Raw genomic sequence first — 16189 nt, forward strand, 5'->3', positions numbered from 1 at the left:
ATTTGGATGTGAACGTAGGACATATAGCTAGTAAATTTGCAGATGACACCAAAATTGGAGGTGTAGTGAACAGTTAAGAACGTTGCCAAAGAGTAAAATGGAATCTTGTTCAGATGGGCCAATGGATTGAGTAGTGGCAGATGGAGATTTATTCAGATAAATGCAAAGTGCTACATTTTGGAAAATAAATCAGAACAGGACTTATAGATTTATTAATAAAGTCCTGGAGAGTGTTGCTGAATAAAGAGACGTTGTAGTACAGGTTCATATTTACTTGAAAGTAGAGTTACAGGTAGATATGACAGTAAGTAGGTGTTGAACATGCCTTCCTTTATTGTTCAAACCACTGAGTACAAGAGTTGGGAGGTCATGTTGCGGGTATATAGGACGTTGGTTCGGCGACTTTTGCAATATTGCGTACAATTCCGGTCTCATTCCTATCGGAAAGATGTTGTGAAACTTAAAAGGGTACGGCAAAGATTTGCAAGGATCTTGGCTGGGCTGGAGGATTTGAGCTGTAGGGAGAGCCGGAATAGGCTGGGGATGTTTTCTCTGAATCACTAGTGGCTGAAAGATGAATTATGGAGGGTTATATAATCATGAGAGGCATGCATAGAATAAATAGACAACGTCTTTTCCCCAGGATGGGCGAGTCCACAACTCGCATAGGTTTAGGATGAGAGGGGAAAGATTTAAAAGAGACCTCAGTGGCAATTTTTATGCATAGAGGGTGCTATGTGTATGGAATGAGTTGCCAGATGCTGGTCAAATTAAAGTATTTAAAAGACATCTGGATGGGTATATAAATAGGAAGGCTTCAGAGGGGTATGGGCAAGTCTTGACAAAATTGACAAGATTAGGTTAGAGAAACTGGTTGACATGGACAAGTTGTACCACAGGGTCTGTTTCCGTGCAGTGCATCTCTATAACTCCACGTCTATATAATGAAGGGCATCACGTGAAACACCTGCATAATCACCCTGCCTACATATGAAGCAAACTTGAATGAATTATGCCTGAAACCCTAGGTTTATCTGTTCTACAACACTACCAATGACTGGACATTTAATTGTATATGTGTTTTTTTTTTAGATTGTTTTACCAAAGTACCGTACCTTGCATTAATCAGCATTAAACTCCATCTGCAATTCTTTCGCCCAGTGAGTGATAACATTGGGAAAGAAAGGCTGGCAAGTAATCAGTTGCCTTGTATCATTTAATGTTTTTAGGAAGAAGGCAGTCACACATTAGAGACGGGAAACAGAGATTGGTGTTTCAGGCTAGAAAGTATGCTCTGTCTTTGTCTCTGATGATCAGTGTTGATATCTATTCGAGATCCTTCATAGTGCAGTGTGGGTCTGCAGGATTTCATTCCCTCATATTGCAGACTACAGACAATAGTCATTTAAACTACAAATAATAGCCAAGTATTTAAGGATGTTCATAGTTATCTCGAAGGCAGAGCACATAAACTCAGCATCCTCCAGTTGAGGGAAGCACCTTGCATTTTTAACAACGTTATTATTCTAATTGGGTAATTCAGTAAAAAGAACCAGATTTCAATGAATCCATGCCGATCTGAAAGCTGGCATTTAAAGGTAAAAATGTGGGCATGGTTTAGATCTTGTGTAGTCGGTAGTATCCCTGGCTCTGACGCAAAGCTCTGGATTCTATTCCAATTCCTGAAATTGTCTGGTAGTGTCCCTAGCTCGAGACCAGATTGTCTGGATTCAGATGCAGCATGTCAGAACAGTCTGATGAATAAACACACAGGAGATTAATGTTTCAACTTTTGGGGCTATTGTGGAGGGGTGTTGGTGTCCCTACCTCTGGTCCCCAAAGGGCTAGTTTCTAATCCTACTGGAGGTGTTTTATAATATGTCTGAACGCGTTGACTAAAATGATTTTAAAATTGTGGTTTGATTCAGATGGAAGAGGTGTCAGTATTGAACTTCAGAACTTAAGCCCCATGTGACTGAAATCACAGCCCCTGAGTGGGAGGGACATTTGCACCTTCTAAAGGTTTATAAATTCATGAAGTGCATGGATAGGGGGTGAGTAGTCAAGATCTTTTCCCCATGTTGGAAGTCCAAAATTGGAAGGCATAGATTTAATTTGAGGGGGAAAAAAATTAAAGTGACCTCAGGGGAACTTTTTCACTCAGAAAGTGGAGCGTGTACATAATGAACTGCCAGAAAAGGTGGTGGACGTTTGTATAATTACAACATTTAAAATACCCCCAGACGGGTATATTAATAGGAAGGATTTAGAGTGATATGGACCAATTGCTGGCAAATAGATGTATCACCAACCCTCTGAAGAGGTACCCACCCAGAATCATCTCACCACATTTAACCCTGATTAATGCACTTGACATTATGTGCAACTTAGCATGGGCAATTCACATAACCTGCACAACTTTGTACTGTGGGAGGAAACCCACACAGATACAGCGAGAACGTGAAAAGTCCACACAGTCAGTCAGCTGTGCCAGCAATCAAACCCAGATCCCTGGTACTGAGAGGCAGTAGTGCTAACCACTGAGCTACTGCACCATCCCAAGTAGGGTACGATTAATTTCAGAAATCAGGTTGGCATGGATGAGTCGGTTAAATGTGTTTGCTTCCGCGCTGTACACCTCTAAGATTCATCAAACCATTTGATCTAGGTCCCTGAGTAATCTTCATTGTCCACTATATAGTCAAACTTGGTTTCATCCACAATCTTTCTAAGTTTGTGAGAAGATTTGTAGCTCGGGTGCTCGTTGTTGTGGTTCTGTTCGCTGAGCTGGGAGTTTTTCTTGCAAACGTTTCGTCCACTTTCTAGGTGACATCTTCAGTGCATGGGAGCCTACTGTGAAGCGCTTCTGTGCTGATTCCTCCGGAATTTATACTGGTTTGAATCTGCCGCTTCCGGTTGTCAGTTGCTGTCCGTTGCAGTGGCCGGTATATAGGGTCTAGGTCGATGTGTCTGTTGATAGAGTTCGTGGATGAGTGCCATGCTTCTAGGAATTCCATGGCTGTTCTCTGTTTGGCCTGTCCTATAATAGTGGTGTTGTCCCAATCGAATTCATGTTATTTTTCATCTGAGTGTAAGGTACTAGGGATAGCTAGTCGTGTCGTTTCGTGGCTAGTTGATTTTCGTGGATGCGGGTTGTTAGCTATCTTCCTGTTTGTCCTATGTAGTGTTTTGTGCAGTCCTCGCACAATTTCATTAACAGATGCCTAAGGGAAAGACAACGGAACGAGGACATGTCACAACCCAAAGCACTAGCCACACTACCATACATCAGGAGTATTTCTGAACTGACAGCCAGACTGCTGCGACCACTAGGACTCATAACAGCACACAAAACGACTAGCCACGAAACGACACGACCAGCTATCCCTAGTAGCCATACACTCAAATGACAAACAACATGAATACGATTGGGACAACATCACTATTATAGGGCAGGGCAAACAGAGAACAGCCATGGAATTCCTAGAAGCATGGCACTCATCCACGAACTCTATCAACAGACACATCGACCTAGACCGTATATACCGGCCACTGCAATGGACAGCAACTGACAACCGGAAGCGGCAGATTCAAACCAGTATAAATGCCGGAAGAATCAGCACAGAAGCGCTTCACAGGAGGCTCTCAAGCACTGAAGATGTCGCCTAGAAAGGGGACGAAACGTTTGCAAGGAAAACTCCCAGCTCGGAGAACAGAACCACAACAACAATCTTTCTAACCACGCCTTCAATAATTTTCATCTGAATCATTTGTATAAATGTCAAACAAAAATGGATTGAGCACAAGTCCCTGTGGAACACCGCTGCGCACAGTCTCACAAAGCTGGTTCCTTTTCTCTGAAAGCTTAATTTTCTCAGAGATACAGTGTCCTTGATTTTATTTTTCAATGGTGTAGTAAACAGTTCCCGGTACCAAGGTGACTGGTTTGGTGATTTAAGGGAAAATGAAAGGGGAGTGGTCAGCTCTCGAGATGAGCAGTTCAGTCCAGAACCAGTTTGTAGTTCGGCTGTGTGGACAAGCTCTCTCTCTCTCTCTCTCTGTCTCTCTCTCTCTCTCTCTCTCTCTCTCTCTCTCTCCTTCTGCCATTCTAATTTAACCTGTAAGCATTTGTTCCATTTGTACAGTTTTTATGTAGTTTTGTGAATATTTTTTGTCTATTTTAAAACCTAGAAATTTTCACTGTGCGCTTACTGAAACAAATTCCAAACCACCCAACTCACACAAAAGAAGTTGCATCAAGATACTATTCAAAAGGGCCACAACACACTGCAGTACACCAGAATAGCAAAAAAGAGGAAGAAGAACACCGATACAATGTATTCGCCAAAAATGGATACCCGCACAATTTCATCAACATATGCCTAAGGGAAAGACAACGGAACGAGGACATGTCACAACCCAAAGCGCTAGCCACACTACCGCATGTCAAGAGCATTTCTGAACTGACAGCCAGACTGCTGCGACCACTAGGACTCATAACAGCACACAAACCAACAGCCACTCTCAGACAACAACTCACTCGAACGAAGGACCGATACCCAGCATGAACATCACCAATGTCGTGTACAAAATCCCATGCAAGGACTGCACAAAACACTACATAGGACAAACAGGAAGTCAGCTAACGATCCGCATCCATGAACACCAACTAGCCACGAAACGAAACGACCAACTATCCTGAGTAGCCACACATGTAGATGACAAGCAACATGAATTCGACTGGGACAACACTACTATTATAGAACAAGCCCAACAGAGAACAGCCAGGGAATTCCTAGAGGCATGGCACTCATCCACAGATTCAATCATTAAGATCATCGACCTGGACTCAATACACTGGCCACTGCAACGGACAACTGGAACTGACAATCGGAAGCAGCAGATTCAAACCAGTATAAATGCCGGAGGAAAGATCACAGAAGCGCTTCACAGGAGGCTCCCAAGCACTGAGGATGTCACCTAGACAGGGGATGAAACGTCTGCAACACAAATTCGGGATCGGGGCGGCACGGTGGCACAGTGGTTTGGGGCGGCACGGTGGCACAGTGGTTAGCACTGCTGCCTCACAGCACCAGGGACCCGGGTTCAATTCCGGCCTCGGGCGACTGTCTGTGTGGAGTTTGCACATTCTCCCCGTGTCTGCGTGGGTTTCCTCCGGGTGCTCCGGTTTCCTCCCACAGTCACAAAGATGTGCGGTTCAGGTGAATTGGCCATGCTAAATTGCCCGTAGTGTTAGGTAGGGGGTAAATGTATGGGTATGGGTGGGTTGCGCTTCGGCGGGTCGGTGTGGACTTGTTGGGCCGAAGGGCCTGTTTCCACACTGTAAGTAATCTAATCTAAATTCCAAGCTTGGCGAACAGAACCACAACAATGAGCAACCGACCTACAAATCAATTCACAAAGTTTGAATAAATTACAGAGTTATGATCTGCTCTCCCTGCTCAACAATATTTTTTAGTGGTTAGGCATCGTCCATAACAACACGCTTTCAGTCTGAAAAATAACCCCCCTCGATAATGCTGTCTCCTGCTGTTTGGTAAACACACACACACACACACGCGCACACACACACATGCACCCAGACATATACACACAGACACACACACACGAAAGCACATACACAGATACACACGCACAAAGACACGCACACAGAGCCACACTGACACATGCACACGCACAGACACACACACAGAGATACACACGTGCATGCACATGACACACACACACACACACACACACACACACACACACACACACATACACAGACACACATCTTAGCGAATTTTGGATATAAGTCGATAAGTTATGACTAAAGATGGGCTCAAGGCTTTTTGTGAGAGGGTAGTAGAACTGGCTTGAAAAACATGTCAGCCATGATCAATCGTTCAGTACACTGGATGGGCCAAATGGCTCTTTTAGATTAGATTAGATTACTTACAGTGTGGAAACAGGCCCTTCGGCCCAACAAGTCCACACCGACCCCACCGAAGCGCAACCCACCCATACCCCTTACCTAACACTACGGGCAATTTAGCATGGCCAATTCACCTGACCCACACATCTTTGGACTGTGGGAGGAAACCGGAGCACCCGGAGGAAACCCACGCAGACACGGGGAGAACGTGCAAACTCCACACAGTCAGTCACCTGAGTCGGGAATTGAACCCGGGTCTACAGGCGCTGTGAGGCAGCAGTGCTAACAGTTTTGTACGCTCTATGGTACGTGTATTTGTTTGTGTTAGATTGTGATGTGCGTGTGTGTCTGTGCATCCGTGTTTTGTGTGTCTGTATTTTTGAGAGGTTGAGTGTGTCTGTGTATGTGTTTGCGTGTGTCTATGTGTGCCTATCTGTGTATGTATCTGTGTGTGTGTCTGCATATGTTTGTGCTCCTCATGACTTTTAGAAATGGAAATATCAATGTACATTTTTGTAATTTCTATACTGTTTGTCATTCATCTTTCCATCATAGCTTGAGGAACTTTGCTTTAGTCATGAATTTGTTATTTTAACAGATGAAGGAAATCTGCATGACTTCTTCCTAGGACGACCCGGATCCAATTTGAGACCTATATCATAGGCCATACCATCAAACTGGTTACACCGATAATTTGCTGTGACCAATGGAGGAGTGGCAGTAGAAAAGAAAACAGTTATTCAGCAACTCAGGGAACTCTGGAGCGGTGAACCTGACATCAGTCGTGGGTGAGTTGTTGGAGGGGATTCTGAGGGATAGCCAATTGCATGCATTTTCACAGGCAATGATGGATTGGCGATAGTCACCATAGCTTTTTGCATGAAAAGTCCTGTCACACTAATTTGACTGAGTACTGTTAAAGAGGTGAAAAAGCATATTGATGATGGCAGTGTTGTAGATGCTTTCCAAACAGACTGGAGAAAGTTTATCCACAAGAATGTGCATATTAGGCAAGTTAGTAAGGTTTGGACACATGGGAAATAGCGCATCCAAGCCAATTGAGTACAAAATTAGATTGAAGGGAGGCGACAGAGGTTGGTAGAGGATTGCTTTTCAGGCTGGAAGTCTGTGAACAATAGTGTGCCACAAGGATCAGTGCTGTGCCCACTGCTTTTCGTCATTTATATAAATGATGTGCATGTGACCATAGGTGGTAACGGTAGCAAGTTTGAAGATTACACCAAAATTGTTGGTGTTGTGGACAATGAAGAAAATTGTCTCAGAGTGCAACGAGACCTCGATCAGACGGGCCAATTGTCTGACGAGTAGCAGATGGTGTTTAATTCAGATAAATGTGAGGTGCTGCATTTTGGAAAGCAAATCTGGGTACTTAATAGAATTGTCTTGGAGGATGTTGTTGAGCAATAAGAGAGAGAGAGATGTAGGTGCATCACTATTTCAAAGTGAACAGGATAGTGAACAAGGTGTTTGGCATGTTTGCCTTCATTGGTCAGAGCATTGAGTTTCGGAGTTGGGATGTCATGTTACAGCTGTACAGGATGTCAGGGAGGGCACATTTTGGAATACTGTGTGCAGTTCTGGTCTCACTGCTGTACGAAGGTTGTTGTGAAACTTGAAATGGTTCAGAAAAGATTTATAAGTATGTTGCCATGTTTGAAGAGTTTGACCTATAAGCAGAGGCTGAATAGGCTAATACGGTTTTCCCTGTAGAATTACGGGCTTAGGGCTGACCATATAGAGGTTTTTAAAATCATCAGGGACAGGGATTTTGTAAATACACAAGGTCTATGTCCCAGAATAGGGGATTTCAAAAATAGAGTCTATAGGTTTAAGGTGCGAGGGGAAATATTTTAGATGGAACTTCGAGGTAATGTTTTCATAGAGAAGGAGGTGTGCATATGAGATTAACTGCCAGAGGAAGTGGTGGAGTCTGGCATCTTGGTGGGTATCTGAATAAGGAGGTATAGAGGAAGATGAACCAAATGCTAGCAAATCAGACTCGATCAGATTGGGATGTCTGATCAGCACGGACAAATTTGCATGCTTTATGACTCTATAAGAACGATGAGGAGACATTCTATACAGGCATTTCATGTGGATATTCTCTCCCCACAAGTTTGAGATGCCTCTTTGCTTACATTAATTCAAAGCTGAGTCAGTTAAATATTTGACAGATAAGTTAGTCATGTATAACGGGATACAGACAGGAAAGTGCGTCTGTGACCATAACCTGATCAGCCACAATCTTAGTGCCTGGTGGAGAAAGCTCAAAGTGTCTAATTGTCCATCCTGCTCATCAGTCCCATGTTTCTGTGTTCCATTCAGTCACTCAAACCTTCTAGTCAGGAACAGTTAGAAGCTACTTACTGCTGTACCCGGGTGCACAGAAAGAGAGTAGACCATTCAGCCCCTCAAAACTGTCACACACAATTTGGGCTGGTTTGGGAAATGTAACTGGAAAACCCAGGCTGGTTCTAAAAGTGGCCCCTCATCACTCCTAACTGAGCTTCCCCTTTCTGCAACTTGTGCTTCATTAGTTGGTCAGGTTGTAGACTCAGTTTCACTGTGAATACAGCCCCTATACTTCAACCAGAGATGATCAAAACAATCTGGCAACATTCAGTAACAGACCTTCCAGGAAAATAACATCTCTACTTTCCAATAATAGATTGTGAGAAAGCCACAAACAGGGGTATGCCATTCATTCACACGTCCCCCCATCCCCGCCCCCGCAAGCATGTCTTCACCCACACTAAGATCATAAGGTCTAATATCTTTTTTCATGTCCAATTCTTCACAACCCTGACCTCTGACTGGTCAAAAAGCACTCCCTGTCCCCACACTGTGATCTATTGATATGAGCAAAAGAAGTGAACACAAGGGCTCAGGTAAGAGTGACCGGCCCTGACATCAAGGCAGTATTTAACTGATGTTGATCTCAAGGAGCCTGAGCAAGATTGCACTTAATGGGAATGAGTTGTACACTTCCCTGGTTAGAGTGTATTAAAGCATAAAGCACAATGATTGTGGTGTGTATACAAAAATCCATGCAGTCCTGGACATGTCTGCAAAAGATCCTCAAGGTGGCTTCCGCAGAACAAACATCTTCCACTGCTTCATAAATGTCTTGCCCACAACATAAGATTAGAAGGGAGGATGTTCACTGAAATTCACCCAATTTTCAGGAAAAATGCCCCCCTTCAGCTGCTGAACTAGTCTGTGTCCATGTGCAGCAAAACCAGGACAACATTCAGGCTTGTGCTGTTGGTAGTATCGGTAACATTCATGTAACAGTTCTGCTGGACACTGCATATTTCCACAGTTAAAATGAGGAGATTATTCAGCGCCTCACGCTGAATATGAGGAAGTCATTCAGAGGAATATGAGGAAGTCATTCAGCTCAATTAAATTAATGGAGAAGTGTACAGATAGCCCATTTAGTGCCTCTAAACAATTATACAGGAAGAGAAGGAGTCACGTGTTATGGAAGATAGCAGAGGTCCTCAAAAATATTTGCATGCGTTGGCCTAGACTCTATCAACAATTAAGTGTTCGGATATAGTAATATCCCATAAACATGTACGTGGCAGTAAAGAAAGATCAGACACAGATTCTCAGATGCAGTTCTCCAATCGAGTAGGGAAAAAACATCAAGTGAAAATTCAGTCAGAGTTGCAGCTAGGAGATTCCACTAAAGCTTTCAACTCTGTGGGGACCCCAATAGCTTCAGATGTTACCGAGAAACCAAGACTGCCTGTAACTTGGCTGCCAGAACTGCACACAGTATTCTATCTATGGCCTAACCAATGGCATGTTTAACTCATATTATGTTGCCTCAATGAATAAACACTATGCCACAAAACCTTGTGATTTCTTTACTGGCTATTACAATGTCTAGTCACATTCAGGAATGTGTGGAGAAACACCCTCTGACCTCCCTAGTGTTCTGTTATTCATGAATTCTCCCCTGTCTGGTTACTTCATACAAAGTACATGACCTCATATTTATCAGGGTTAAGTTCCATTTGCCATTGATCTGACCATGTGACCATTCCACCTGTACCTTCCTGTAACAGAAGGCCTTCCTCCTCACTGCCAACCAGCTGAACAAACTTTTAGTCAAACACAAAAATTGCATGTTACGCTCAGCCCCCAACCCCCACCACTCCCTCCACATTCACATTTACATCATTTACTAATACCACAAATAATTCGACACATTGTACTGCTCGCTGTGGTATACCACCAGACACTGGTCTATCTCTACCACCTTTCCAGTCACTTGGGAGCACATAGCTGTTCTCCAATCCTCTAGCACCTCCCTTGTGTGGTCAGATTCGACTTAAACATTTAGGTCAGGACATTTCCTCTTTTGTCTCAAACAGCATCCAGCGATACAACTCATCTGGACTATCCATCATCTACACCGCTCTCCATGCAGTACCACTTGGGACACACCAGGAAGTGAACAAGAGCCCAGCACACACACAACCCTGTCCATGAAGCACCACATGGGACACACTGGGAAGTGAACAGCAGTCAAACACACGCGCCCCTGCCCACGGAGTACAACATGGGACACACTGGGAAGTGAACAACAGTCAAACACATACACCCCTGTCCATGGAGTACCACATGGGACACACCGGGAAGAGAATAACAGTCGAACACGCACACCTCCGTCCATGAAGCACCACATGAGACATACTGGGAAGTGAACGACAGTTAAAAACACACACACCCTTGTTCATTAGTGCCACATGGGCCCACTGGGAAGTGAACAACAGCGCAGCACACACACACCCCTGTCCATGGCGCATCACATGAAACACACTGGGAAGTGAACAACAATCGAACACATACACCCATCTCCATGGAGTACCACATGGGACATACTGGGAAATGAACAACAGTCAAACACACACACACCCCTGGCCATGGAGTACCACATGGTACACACCGGGAAGTGAACAGCCTGACAGAAACAATTTGTTTGTTTCTGAACTTCACAACAGCAGCTTTCAAAACACTAGGGAGCCAAATGGGACCCACAGCCAGGACATACAGGAGACCACGAACCATACATTTTGCACATTGTTTCTGAGATTCGTAATGATTTTCCCCGGGATTCCAAGAATATGAACACCAATGGCCAGGTTAAGGGACAGAAGGACGGATATTCATGTTATAATTGGATGATAACTTGATCGACAATTTCAGTAAACGTGGCTCTTCGCAGACAAATGGGAGTAACTGGATGAGTAGTACTTTCGAATCTCCAATAAAAAGAAATAAGAATATATTTTAAATGTGCTGACAAATCAGCTGAAATCCACGTCACAGAATCAGACACCATAATCTAGATGAAATACCTCTGCAGCATGTAGCAGTGTTCAGACCAGGCTGGTGTTTGGCTCAGTACAACCCAGCAATCTGAGCAGACCACACCAGTCCATGAACTACCTCTCCTATGCAGTGAACAGCAGTGGACTGCTGTGAAAACCAGGAGCAGTTAACTTCCCAACCTGTAGATCTCTGTGCACCACCCCAGGGCATTGATCTTTAAACCTGGAGCAGTTACGCTTCCAGCATGTAGACCAATGTACATCAACCCCAGTGCATTGATGTTTAAACCAGGAGCAGTTATTGTCCAAGCATGTAGAGCAGTGTACGCCATCCCAGTGCATTGATCTGTAAACCAGGAGGAGTTAACCTCCCAGCATGTAGAGCTGTGTACACTGCCTCAGTGCATTGCTCAGTAACATTGTGTTAGATCACTACCCAGCGTGGGCAAACTTGCAGCCCATGCTAGAAGTGACAGGATGTCTACATCCCATCCATTTACAGCTCCATATCTCCATTGTATCAATTGATGTAGAATATCTCAACACGAAGGTGGAAGATGACTTAAGGTTAAGTAGGCAAGAATCAGACAGGGCTCAAGAGGGTTACAATGCAGTCAGGAAAGAAGGGAAGAAATACCTCTGGAGGGCGAGACGTGGGCATGAAAAAGACTAGGTGAGTAGGATTAAGGTACATTTTAAACGTTCTACACTTACGTGAGGAATAAGATGATGGCCTGAGTGAGGGTGGGGTTCTTCAGGATAGTGTAGGGAACTTGCACCAGGAGTCGGAGGAGATAGGAGAGGTCCTTAATGAATGTCCTACTTCAGTATTCAGTACTGAGATGGACCTTCACGTTTTTGGGTACAGCCTGAAACAGGCTGATATGCTAGAACAGGAGGGTGTGCTGAAAATTATGAGAAACACAATGATAGATAAATCTTCTTGATCAGATGAGATATAACCTAGGATACCAGAGGAAGCGACAGAAGAGGTTACAGTGTGTTTTGCGATGATCTTTGTGTCCTCACTGTCCACTGGATTTGTGCCTGATGATAAAAGGTTGGCAAATGTTATTCCCTAGTTCAGGAAAGGGAATAGGGATAATCCTGGGAATTAGAGGCCAATCAGTCTTACGTCAGTGATGGGCAAAATATTGGAGAGGATTTGAGAGATACGATTTATGAATACTTGGAAAACCACAGTTTGATTAGAGGCAGTCAGAATGCATTTGTGAGGAGCAGGTCATGCCTTATACGCCTTATTGAATTTTTTTAAGGATGTGAAAAACCATATTGATAAAGGTATAGCGGTGGATGTAGTGTGTTTGGATTTTTGCAAGTCATTTGACGAAGTTACCAAGGGTAAGTTCATTCAGAAAGTAAGGAGGCATGGGATACATGGAAATCTGGCTCTCTAGATGCAGAATTGGCTGGCCCATAAAAAACAGAGGGTAGTGGTAGATAGAAAGTACTCAGCCTGGAACTTGGTGACCAAGGATGTTCTGTAGGAATCAGTTCTGGTAACTCTGCCCTTTGTGATTTTTATAAGGGAGTTGACTGGGGAATTGGGAGGGTGGGTTAGTAAGCTTGCCGATGACATGGAGGTTGGTTAAATTGTGGATAGTGTGGAAGGTTGTTGAGCGTTGCAACAAGACATTGACAGAACTGAGCTGATGAGTGGCATATCGAGTTAAATCTGAAAAAGTGTGAAATCATTCACTTTAGAAGGTAAAGTTTGCATGCAGAGAACAGGACAAAAGGCAGGATTCTTGGCAGTGTTAAGGAACAGAGGGATCTTGGGTTGCATGTCCACAGATCCACAAAAGTTACCACCCAGGTTGATGTGGTTGTTGAGAAGGCGCAAGATGTGTTGGCTTTCACAAGCTGGGGAACTGGGTTTCAAGAGCTGTGAGGTTATGCTGCAGCTCTATGAAGTTCAGTGCTCTTCTACATTGACAGCTTTCAAGCACCTGAGATATGACTAGCTAGCAGTTTCAGAGTGTCCTGGAAAATTGTAAATATGTAACATTTGGCTATGAAACAGATACCTTCAGTTTTGGTGGTTCTTTTGACAACTTTTCATATTTAACGATTTTTTAAAAATTGTGCTTCAGGGTAATAAACCGAACACATTTTGAATTTATCGTTTTGCCAACATTCAACCAATGAGATGATTTGATTTTGAGGGAATAAAGAGGGAAACATTATGAAAGTTAGACAGAGAGTGAATTGCCATCAACAGAGACTGCCAAGTAAACAACTTTCTCTTAAAGATATGTTTTTCTTTACACCGTGGGCGGCACGGTGGCACAGTGGTTAGCACTGCTGCCTCACAGCGCTGGAGACCTGGGTTCAATTCCTGACTCAGGCGACTGACTGTGTGGAGTTTGCACGTTCTCCCCGTGTCTGCGTGGGTTTCCTCCGGTTTCCTCCCACAGTCCAAAGATGTGCAGGTTAGGTGAATTCGCCAGGATAAATTGCCCGCAGTGTTAGGTAAAGGGGTAAATGCAGGGGTATGGGTGGGTTGTACTTCGGCGGGTGGGTGTGGACTTGTTGGGCCGAAGGGCCTGTTTCCCCACTGTAAGTAATCTAATCTAATCTAAAACCTCCTTGCAGTAAAAGACAGAAGACAACCCACGGAGATCTTTAGCTGAAAGAAGAATGGCATTGGAGATGACAGCAGCTTCCTTGTTTTGGAATTAATTTAGATTTTTTTAAAATGGGAACAGTATTTTTTATAGAAGTGGAGGTTCTATAAAAACAGTTCAGAGAAATGGAGGTTAGAGCTGTGAATACTTGTTGTTCAATGTTCGCTTTCAGAGTTAAGGAATAAATTTATATTATTTTTCTTTAAATAGTGGAATTTTGGAGTTCTCTGTCACTCGTGCTTTAACAGATTATAAGGCAGGGAGAGCTTTTCTGGGTGTTTGGTTTAATTAACAAACGGATTAATTGCTGTGTCGTAACAGCAAACTTGGAACATTGTGTTCAGTGCTGGTCGCATTGTTATAGGAAAGATATGGACGCTATAGTGAGGATGCAGAGGAATCCGAACGGATCAACAGAAATATTAGCACACACCACACACCACACGAGTGAATGAAATAGTCAGGAAGTCAACAAGCGAAAAACAAATGCTGGCAGATTCTCCATGTCTATTTGAACGTCAGTGGGTCAGTGTTTTTGGTGCGTCTGTACAGGTGCCTGTATATCTGTGTGTACACGTGCATCAGGGCATTTGTCTCTCTGTGCTTCAGTAACTGTGCGACTGCACCAGTCTCTACGTGTGCCTGTGTATCTATATTCATATCTGTGTGCATCTGCGTGTCTCTGTGCGTATCCGCGTGCACAGCGGATCTGCCAGCCTCTGTGATGTTTAAAGTGATGCAATGTCCGCCTAGGCCGGCCTTCAGACTCTACTGTATTGATAGCAGAGGATGGAGAAAACCATAAGGGATTCATTCTAGGAGGTGGGGAGAGGGAGGTCGATCATAGCACCACCCAAACTGACAGCACCATCTGCACATGCACGCGTGCACACACACACACACACACACACACACACACACACACACACACACACACACACACACACACACACACACACACACACACACACACACAAACACACACAGAGTTGGGAATAGGGAGGATCATAATTGTACTGAGGACATTCAGATTGACTGGCAAATACTCCTGAGGGGTAATAACTGTGCTCGCACTACAATGTGGAAGTGATTTATCTTTGAAGATTATTCGTTGCACAGATTGTACACCTTAAAGATCATTTCCACTGCAACAGCATCCAAACAAATCTGACCAAACCATTTGTAAGGTGATGCGATGAATTTATTGTACGTTCATTAAATTAAAATATTGTATAATTCACCCCTATAAGGTGTAAGTGAGAAAGGATTGAAATGTCCTGAAACTGGCCCGGTGGTGGTGGTAATATATCTAGGCATCATATAAAACTGTTCTGTGCCTCCAGAGCAAAACCAAACAGCCGTGAAAAGTGAGAGATACACCGTATTTGGTGTCCTCTGATAGAGAAAAAAAACAACTGACACTTGTGCAGTGCATGGGGAGATCAGCAGAGTGTGACATTGTATGACTATAAACTTAACAGGGACAGACAGAGAGGTTGAAGAGGGGAGGAGGGGTTTATCTAAATTTCAATGGATTTAGCCCCAAAACCAAAGAGCCATCATTTCACAGAGATGCACACAAAAATTCATAGACACATTAAACACACAACACACACACACGCACACACACACACACACACACACATATATCTATCTATATATATATATAGATAGATAGATAGATAGACAGATAGACAGATAGACAGATAGACAGATAGATAGATAGATAGATAAATAGATAGATAGATAGATAGTTAGATAGATAGTTAGATAGATAGATAGATAGATAGATAGATAGATAGATAGATAGATAGATAGATATGGGCACTTACACACAAACACATGCTCACGCCTGCACACAGACACGGTGGTTTCTTTAAGATAGAGATAAGTACGTTTTTTTAATGAGTAAGGGAATCAATGGTCAGTTGGTGAAGGCAGGAGAATGTGGCTGATAAATATTTTAGCCGTGATCAAGTAGCACAGCAGATCCAAGGGGTTAAATGGCCTAATTCTGTTCCAATTTTCTATTTTGTGAAGGGATTCATTTAGGAAGTCGAATTTGAATGCAGATTACTGGCTCAAATGTAGGATTCATAACAGTGTGGACGAACAAACAGATCTTGGGGACCATGTCTGTAGGTCTCTCAGTTGCCACCTAAGTTGATAGGGTTGTTAAGAAGGCGTATGATGTGTTGGTTTTCATTAGCAGGTGACTGAGTTTAAGAGCCACGAGATTA

Source organism: Hemiscyllium ocellatum, chromosome 8, assembly GCF_020745735.1.
Source record: "Hemiscyllium ocellatum isolate sHemOce1 chromosome 8, sHemOce1.pat.X.cur, whole genome shotgun sequence".
Classification (NCBI taxonomy): Eukaryota; Metazoa; Chordata; class Chondrichthyes; order Orectolobiformes; family Hemiscylliidae; genus Hemiscyllium; species Hemiscyllium ocellatum.